The sequence below is a fragment of the Monopterus albus genome, unplaced genomic scaffold (genome assembly GCF_001952655.1).
Source record: "Monopterus albus unplaced genomic scaffold, M_albus_1.0 scaffold152.1, whole genome shotgun sequence".
Lineage (NCBI taxonomy): Eukaryota > Metazoa > Chordata > Actinopteri > Synbranchiformes > Synbranchidae > Monopterus > Monopterus albus.
This window is the reverse complement of record NW_018128032.1, coordinates 445,034-454,817: the sequence shown is the minus strand read 5'-3', so window position 1 is coordinate 454,817 and position 9,784 is coordinate 445,034.

The following is a 9,784-nucleotide window of genomic DNA, read 5'->3' as shown; positions in this document are numbered from 1 at the left end:
CTTTTGAGGAGGAGAACTATGTTTATGCTTTTATATCAGGCATCTTGTCAAATATATATCATAAATTGTTATGTTGAGCTGTGTGTGAGTTGTTTAGGACCCAGTAAATATGCAGATTCGAACCCAGGCTAGACAAGAAAAACGTATTTAATGCTCCACGAAAACAAACAAAACAGAGCCGGTCTCGTCCGCTGATCTTGGGGCAGCTGGGCCCACTGAGTTGACTGGACTACTGTCTCCCGGGGTGAATGAGAAGCGTTGCTCGCTAAATAAGACCAGAGAGAGAATTTAAGAACAAGCAGCAGGTATGGTATAGATTGTTTCTGGTAGTCACTCTGGGGACCTGAACAGCTGAGTGCGCCGCAGACCCAGGGAGTAGTCCAGGTGACTGGTGCCAGAGATCTCGGGTTCGGTGTGTGGGTCCCCTGATGAGGCAGCGCTGGTAGCTGAGCGGTGCGACGTAAGATGGTGGCGCTGTCCCAGGATTGCCTTGGAGCTCTGAGAAGAGGAGCAATTCACAAAAAGAAGTCCAAAAACCAAAAACTCCTTTAAACGTTAGAAGGGCACGAAAACCGATACAACAGAACAATGCGCAATAACAGTTCACAATGTTGCGAAAGGAGCGCAGATCAAACAATGGTCCATAAACTTGAGGCTTTGACATGAACATGAACATGAAACGTAGTTACCAACAGGATAACACATAATAATCTGGCGACGAGGACGCACCAACGCTGACCCTATATACTGCTCCAATAATGGAGAGCAGGTGTGCCTCGTCGCCTGGAATGCACCCTCACCTGTGCGGGGGCGGAGCTGCTGGAACTACCTGTGCCTGCTACCGAGGTACATGGGGCGGCCCGGGTCACGGATGTAACAATAAATATTGTTTGAGAAGTGTGTTGCATTCTTTCTTAACAGTATAGGTCTATTTTATTTTGCCTTTCTACTTTCATTTAGTTCTTTTTAATCAGTGCTGCCAATGTCTGGTTTCACAATACACAGGTAAATTAGGAATGTCACTAAATGTTAGAAGCTGCACAATTCTGCATGTACATCTTTGTGTGTATGTGTGTGCAAAATATGTGCATATGTGAGGGTGTTTGTGTGTACTGAGTATGCATGTACATGTGTGTAATGAGAACCAAATGGTCGGGTGTGTGAGTGCATGGTTTCTCTCCCCCATCTCTAATCAGACAGCCCCAGGAGTATAGTGTGAGCATGGACTCAGGGCTTAGAGCACTGAGCTGCTACATAAATCAGTTCTGCCCATAGAGAAGCCTGGATACATAGAGACTCCACTAACCAGACGATGGAGCTACAAAAAGTTGAAATTGTTTTATCTTTGGTTTGATCTTCTGCAATTAAAAGTGTGAAAGGAGGTGTGAAGCTGCGGAAATAATGAACTCTGCATTTGACTAAACAGTGAGATCTAGTGTGGTCTGTGTAGGTGGTCTTTTATGACAAGGCCAAGTACTGTCAAAAGAGAAATAATTTATACCTTATGTTTGCTCTCACATTTGATTCCCGGCTATGGCATTGCATCTTTTCCATTATGTATATCTTCACTATTCTCCTTGCAAATTTCCTTTTCCCTCCATTTCCCCATCTCTTCCTTCTCCACTTTCAATCCTCGTTCCCTGCAGGAGGTGGTCTCTCCCTGTCCTTAGTCTCTCCTCCCTTTCTCTCTTTCACATCTGGTCAGGCAGCTGTGGCTGGCCAGGGTTCAGTGGGTTGGGAAGGTGTGCAGGGAAGAAGAGGAGGAGGAGATGTGGTGGTTTAGTTTTGAGGAGGATATCAATTGCAAAGTCTTGGGCACAGTAAAAAAAAGAAACAAAAAAGAGCACTGTGAAAAAAGTTTGAACCACATCTCTTCGGGTTCCATGAGTCTATTGATCACGCTGTCTGTGCACCATTAAACTCTATTAAAGAGAGCAGAAGTGCAGGGAGGAGTGAAAGGGAGGCTGGGGGTTTAGGGAAAACCAGGGGAAGAAGGGGGAGGATGGTGAGGGCAAAGATTTCAATATCTGATTTCCACATCAATTTATCTTACCCTGGGGCTGTTTTAAAGTTGGGAGAATGGAGAGGAAGGAACAGGAGAAGGGAGAAGAAAATGGGCAAGGGTACTTATGACATTTTCATTGTGGAATCTTGTTTCTATTGTTTCTGTGGTCAACATATTGCCCAAAGATTTCACATGCCATCATGGCCACACAGGCTCCGAGCTCCTAAACGGTCACAGATGGTATTACACAGTGTTGCGCGCATGCAGATGACTTGATTCCTGTCAGGCTGAGGTGCTTTTTGTTCTGCAATATGCCAATGTCAGCAAGTGATTTACCGCTCATGAGTGCGTCATTGTATTCTACATTCCAGGATGTCATCTGTGTAACCTTTATGCCAACTGGCTTCTTTGTTGATCTCCACCCTGAGTGCCAACTCCTCTGCACTACAGCTGAAGTTCATGACCCCTAAGGGTTCACGTTGGGACAGGGGCCTTTCTGAGGGAGAGGGAACTCTTGATCGTGGTCTCACATGACTCTGAGCATATGGTAAGTCACCCTGAGAGTGGAAAAAGCTCTACTTTCAGTTGCCTGCAGTTCCTTCCAGTGCATTTTATGGCCAGAACATGAGAAGTCAAACAAGCAGAGGGGGGTAGATGGTCAGAGTGAGTGGGCACACATCGATGGACCTACAGTATTCGAGGAGAGTGAGTAGGAAGTGAGAGATGGGAGGGAGCCAGTAGGATTGAAGTGGAGAGGGCAGGTGTGTGTGCATGTGGGTGTCCTACTGTTGTGTATTGTTTCCTGAAAGTGTGCATGTATGTGTGTCTGTGTGTGTGTGTGTGTGTGTGTGAGATGCTGGGGAACATGCAAAGGTGAACTTATTCTCCTCTCCGTACAGGAAACCCCTGATTAGTGCTAATGAGAAATGCAGACCATATTAATGCAACCACACACCCCTCCCTCCTTCTTTTTCTCACTCCTGCCATCTGCACTCTCACCACTCTCTGCCAGACATCATAAACCCACTGCGGAGCCCTGAGACACACACCAGAGCAATAAGGGGGGTGGGCAGGGGGCTGCCATGCACTCAGCTTACTCTTGCACATTCAACCCGACAATAACACGCCTCTCAAAAAACATATGGTACACACATAGTACACACCCTGGAGAAATCCTATACTATATGACAGATAGTAGAGTTTGTAGACCAAACATTTACACACCTAAACAAACACAGCAAATTCAGTGAAAAGCAGAACATTACACAAGCACAAGCATTCACAACTGCACCGAAACACACTTTACTTTTTTCAGTTTCCAGCAAACTTAATTTGCATAAAAACAATCTGAGCATGGAGATCAGAGGTAACAGAGCGCAAGGCTGGAGAGATGAAGAGAGAGGCAGGATGTGCAAGTCCTATTAAATGTTCCTGCAGATGGACAGACAGGGCGTTTTCATACTCAGACATGGATACCCTCTCCTCTATTCTCTGGACTCCCACCCACACATTAACATGTGTTTCACATTCAAAGCGGAGATGTGCAAACCAATGGCCAACCCACTTGGTGTGACTGGCAGCTCACACTCACTCTCTCTCCCTGTAGTCACAGCAATGGCCTTAAAGTACAGTGTTTGTACTTGGGTATGTGTGTGACTGTGTGAATTTCTTTGAGCTTGATAAAAATGAGATCAATCGGTATACTCCTGTCCCAAAATAATAAAAAAATATTATTCATGCAAACTAGGTGGACATGGTAAAAACCCAGAAATCACTTTGAATTGTTTGGTTCAGTTCAGCTCAAAGATGTGTCTGACTTAGAGAATGGAGTGGGCTGCACATTCCTGTCCGAACTTGAGGGTGTGGTGGACAAAACCCAACCTAGACCCGACAAGCATATTTCATGTCCAAACCCGACCCGAGCCTAACACAGCTGAGTTTGTGTGGTGCTTGTTAGTACAACCCTCGTGCATCTAATATTATGGATAGCGCTGTCATGCACTTAACCGGAAGCAATATAGCCACTATTTGGCTTACCATTTTAATTTTTAACAGCACTTTAAATTAGACTAAAGAAGAAGCATGGGTTCATGTAATCTGTTACAGTTCAAAATATGTACAAGTGCAGTCATGCTTATTCTTTGACCTACGTGGCCGAACCAGACTCAAAATCGAAACACGATTTCTAAATTTCTGACTGAACCTGACTTGAGCTCCTGGGTTGTCACTGGCTCAGTTTGGATATCCATTCTTTACCCTGAATATGTCGTTTACCTTTTTAAGCTAACTGATTGCATCACTGTTCAAGCATGCATCAATAATAGCATCACTAATATGGGATATTATATCATTTGGAAAAGTGTGTTTGAAAAGTTTAGTATCTGTAATCTTAGTTTTTGTGGGTGGCCTTCTGCCTTGACCAATTGGGGTAAGTGGAGAGAGGAGAGAGAAAAAAAAACAAAGAAAAGCATCAGGACACAACAAACAAACACTGGGCAGGTTGATATGGCCAGTGACTGTTCAACAGAAATGTAGAGCTCCACAACCTACAGAAAGGAACAGGGAGAGAGAGTGGTCACACTACAGGAGAGAGGAGAGACAAAGTTATTGGTGTATTGGTGGCAATATAAAAATAAAAGGGAGAGAGAGGAGAAGAACTCAAAGCATCATGGGAGGACCCCCAGCCTAGGCCTATAAGAATCAGAATCTCAGAATGCTTTATTGGCCAGGTGTGTTGGACACACGAAGATTTTAAGTCTGGTACAGCGGCTCTCAATGTGCATGTACATATCCCCATGCAAGGGTCAAGTAAACAGGAAACCAACATAAGGCATAAGACAAACACTGCAAACAATGCAAAATAAACAGTATAAACAGACAGTAATCAATGCAGACAGACAAAAGAATGCTCATTGAAATGAGATAAATAGGAATAAAGATAGAGTACTTAAAACTAGAGACCTGTACAAGTCTCTATAATCTGTACAAGGTATATCTACAGTTATTACACTGAGGGTTATTGTCCAATCATACTGTCGTGGGTCAAGTGTTCATCAGAGTGGTGACCCGGGGGAAGAAACTGTCCCTGTGCCTGTTCAAACAATCTATGGGGGAGGAGTTCAAATAGATTGTGTCCCAGGTGTGCGGGGCCTGCAGTGATCCTCTCCGCTCTCCTTTTGACCCATGCGGTGTACAGGTCCTCCATAGAGGGCAGGCTGGCACCAATGACCTTTTCTGCAGTCCTGACTGTCTTCTGGAGTTTGTTCCTCTCCTGTTTCTGAGCCAAACCAGACAGTGATGGATGTGCAGAGAACAGCCTCGATGAATCCTCTGTAGAACTGTATCAGCAGCTCTTGGGGCAGGTTGAACTTCCTGAGCTGGTGCAGGAAGTACATCCTCTGCTGTGCCTTCTTGATGATGGTCCTGATGTTGGACGTCCACTTCAGGTCCTGGGAGATAGTGGAGCCCAGGAACTTGAAGGACCTTACTGCTGATACAGTGCTGGAGTGGGTTAAAGAAGGGGGGGCTCTTCCTGAAGTCCACTGTCATCTCCACTGTTTTGAGTGTGTTCAGTTCCAGGTTGTTGCAACTACACTATATAACTAAGGGATGGTACACCAAATCAAACCTATCCTAAAGCAGAGCTTTGTATAAGAATCAGCATCTTTGGAGCTGCTACAGACACAGCTACATTGTATAGTCAGTTGACATCCAGACAGTTGCTGCTAGCTTTGAGATCCCAGTCAGGTTTCGCACAACCAGGTACACTGACAACTGCACCATTTACAGTATTTATTTGTATAAAGTCTAGAAGAGATGTGATGAAAGGTAGACAGGCTTAAGTTTACACTGGCAGTTCAGCAATGTTAGCATGACATTAGCATTAGCTCGCTACTGTGCTATAAACTAAGTGAAGCTTGTCTATTGTTTCACTGGGCTGAAACAATAGACAACAGGTATCAGATATTTTATGGAAGCACCGGTTTATACAAAAATCATAAAATGCTTCTACTTCTTGCTTCTAAAACACAAATTATGAACAAACCAAAAAAGAACTCACGATTTGTTTGGGGGCAATAGGGCCCCAGCCAGGTGCTTAGCTCACTTGATCTGATTCTGTTCTTAGAAAGAAAAGGGCATACTCCTCATGTGCAAATGTATAAGTCCAGTCAGCAGGGGGTCACTACTGTTTGATCACATTCAACAGAGGTGCGAGGTCAGAGTGAGCGGATAAGAAGCAGACACAGACAAACATAAATACACACACTTAAAAGAGAGAGTTACATAAAGGGGGACACTGCATGAGGAAACACATGGCATTATAGGTCAGTGAGTCAGAGAAGGCAGGTAATGTCTGTGAATGTAAATATAGGTTTGAAGAAAGGGTGGTGGGCTGGAGACAAAGTCAGCGATGGAGGGGTTGGGGTCTCACTGTCTAGTTTACCCAGCTGGAAGACCAACAGACCCAAACAAAGTCCTGATGTCACCCACTGTACCCTAACCCTCCCAACTCCCCTGCTTCCTGTCCCTGCTGGAGTGATGTCACAGGCCAGCTGGGGATGTCACGTCCACACCCTCCTATCCTCTCTCTGTCCTATCTCACCCCTCTCTCAACTTGGCTTCAATCACTGGAGTCCCACTGTGACCCCGGACAGTAAATAAAGCACGTACCAAACAGACAAAAAGACAACCACAGTGGCGAGCATGTTTACATATATATGTTCACATGCATGTCTATTAACTATTCCATAATCACCCCATTTAAGTAGTATAGGCAGAACAAGTAAATGGAATGCTAATAAATAGAACAACACTCACTGTGTGATCATGTACCACAGCAGATTTGGTTTATTGTTCTATGTAATTTAGTGGTTTCCACACAGTTTATACTTAAAAAAGAATAAATAACCCACTGCTGAAGAGAACAGCTAGCAAACACTGTAACATGACTCGTCACATTGCTTGGGATCCAGTGACCTCACCACCCTTGTTTTGAAAACTCTGCTCTTCAAAGTGATTTAAACCAGTCCTGACTACTGATTTGATTATGACTGCTCACAATAGCAGGTGTGGAGCTAGTGAAGCAAGGTGGGAAAGTGAAGCCACATCTGCTTGTATCAGTTACCACCACTTATAACTCTATTTTGGCTCATAAACGACTGATTTAATTACAAGCCTGTAGTTAAAAACTCAGATTTCTGGCCAGATGAATATCAGAAAACAATATCACTACTGGGAGAAAGTGAGTGACAGATTTATGGCTAAATGTGACCATAAAGAGCCCTCGAGAATGTTCAGCATCTTCAGGCCACCTAAAACTAATGAAATAGTAGTGAGCTCTTGTTACAGAGTGAAAGGTAGGACAGCATTTGTCACGTTCTATACAACCACAGTGTTTGTTGTAAATTGACATGGATGTTAGGTGTCATTTCCATGGTGTTTATTCTGCTCAGTGTCGGCACTCAGACTGGAGAGCTATTAGAGCTGACAGGTCTTTTAAACTCATTAGCCTGGAGTGGCGGTGAGCAGCTTCCGCTGCTGCTCCCTCAGGGTTGGTGTTTGACCTGTAGACACTTACAGTACAGTAGGTTCCGCACAAAAATGCTCTGCTTATGCCCTCTAACATCTTGGCTGTAATTTGTGACAAGTGATAGGATAATAAATCATTAAGAATTCTATCCCAATTAATCAAAACAATAAATAAAAAAAGAACTGATGTCTTCAAGTTTTAATTCTGTTTTAACTAAGATGGACAATAAGCCCTTTATGTGCTGAGGAGAACTGAAATTTGAACATCCACAATTCTGCTATAGTTAGAAAAGCTTTGCTGCTTATGAAGATTGTGTTCACTTTCAGAATCACTGCTGCATAAACACTGTGGTCAGATAGTTTTGTTAACTACCATTTCTAAGGTGCAGAACAGACTTTTTAATATAATAAAACTTTTTATAAAGTAACTTAGATATATAAATTATAATAGTACTGCATGCAACTTGCAAATTAAGTTGAGTTATCAGAAGTTTACAAGAAATAAAATGTTACTGGGGGGATTTTTCATTAAGTCAGCACAATTTTACACTTTACACAGTTTTTCTTAAAAAAGTAGAAAACTAAATTAGCTGTTTTTTTGACTTCCACTGAAACTCATGTAGTTCTCCACATTGCTGCATCTGTTGTCTTAGAAGTTGAGAGTTTTCCTTAGATATTATTAGGAATAAAGGCAGATCACTGTCAGTCCCTTGGTATGAGTACAATGTCATTTCTTCATCAAAAGTCTTGATCAGTTTAAAGTGGGCAGACAGAAATCACACATGGGCAAAATATTGATCTGAAAACATGAGACTACATGACTATTGCTTATTCAAAGAATTCCCACATGATGTAAAACCAAAAGTGGAAGTAGGTCAAACAAAAACATGGCAGAACTTGTTGGCTGAATCATTTACTTCTGCATTTTTAAAATGCTATACAGTAAATGTATGATCAGGTCTCTTATTACTAAAACTTTAATGTGTGCGAAAATGGGCCAATAAAATGTTTCAATTTGCCCATTCCTGCCTCTTATTCATTTCAAAAGCCATTCAAAGAAACCATTAGAGGGAAATTTTCCTCATTCATTCTCCTGCTCATTTACAGTGAAACACCACACAGCTCTGTTCCATTCACTTGTAAGAAAGAGAGAGAGAGAGAGAGAGATACACACACACACACACACACACACACACACACACACACACACATTGGGTTACGTGCAAGCCAAAAGGAGCCCCCTTGTAGAAACTGACCACTACAATCTTCCTCCCCTTAGGCATCCCCCTCTCCCCTGCCCTGTACCCACCCTGTTCCCTGCTGGCCACTGTCCTTAACCAAACACACATGCACGCCCATATGAATGCACATACACAGTACCCAACTTTCTCACACACCAACACTGACTCACACACGCTGTACAAACACTCTTTGGGCTTTAATATTAGATTATGTTTCAGTGATGCATGTGCGTGTGTGACATACAGACACGCAGATGCTCTGGGTTCCGGTCCTTCTGAAAACACACACATCCTTTCACTTTCTTTGATGGATGAGGAAATCTCACACAAACATATAAACACGGCCTCCATCCCAAATCCCAATACAGCTGTATGCTTTTCCTAGAGCTTTGGAGTCTTTTAGGACCTGACGTATCTGGCCGGCTCCACCTCCCCTCCTGTCCTCACTGTCTCTCTCCTGGCTTAGGCCCTACCTGATTGTCTGCCTGTTTTCCCTGGCGGCTTTCGGCTTCCGTTCCCAGGCTGGAAGGTGGGAGGTGGGAGCACAGCCTACAACACATACTTTCCACCCATGAAGGCTGAGGGCCAGCAGCGGTTCCTCCTGTCCACAGGCCCTACAGGAAGCACTTCAGCCCTGCTGCTGCCCGCTGGCTCAGACCTGGGGCAAAATGAGGGAGGAGATGGAATAAGTGCATTCTAAAGGGATAACAAAGAGCATAACAGTGAGGATTGTGAGGATGTCTGTTCTAAACCAGCTAAATCTGAAAAAGTATATTTTTATAGAACCCAGCAGGGAAGTTGTTGTTATTTTAGTGTGGAAGGAGAAAACAATAATCAAATCAAATCAAATCAAATGTTATTTGTATAGCGCCAAATCACAACAAAAGTCATCTCAGGACACTTTACAAAGTAAGGTCTAGACCTTAGTGTTATCAATATTATTACATAGGGAAAACCCAACAGATCCCTATTGAGCAAGCACTTGGCGACAGTGGAGAGGACAAACCTC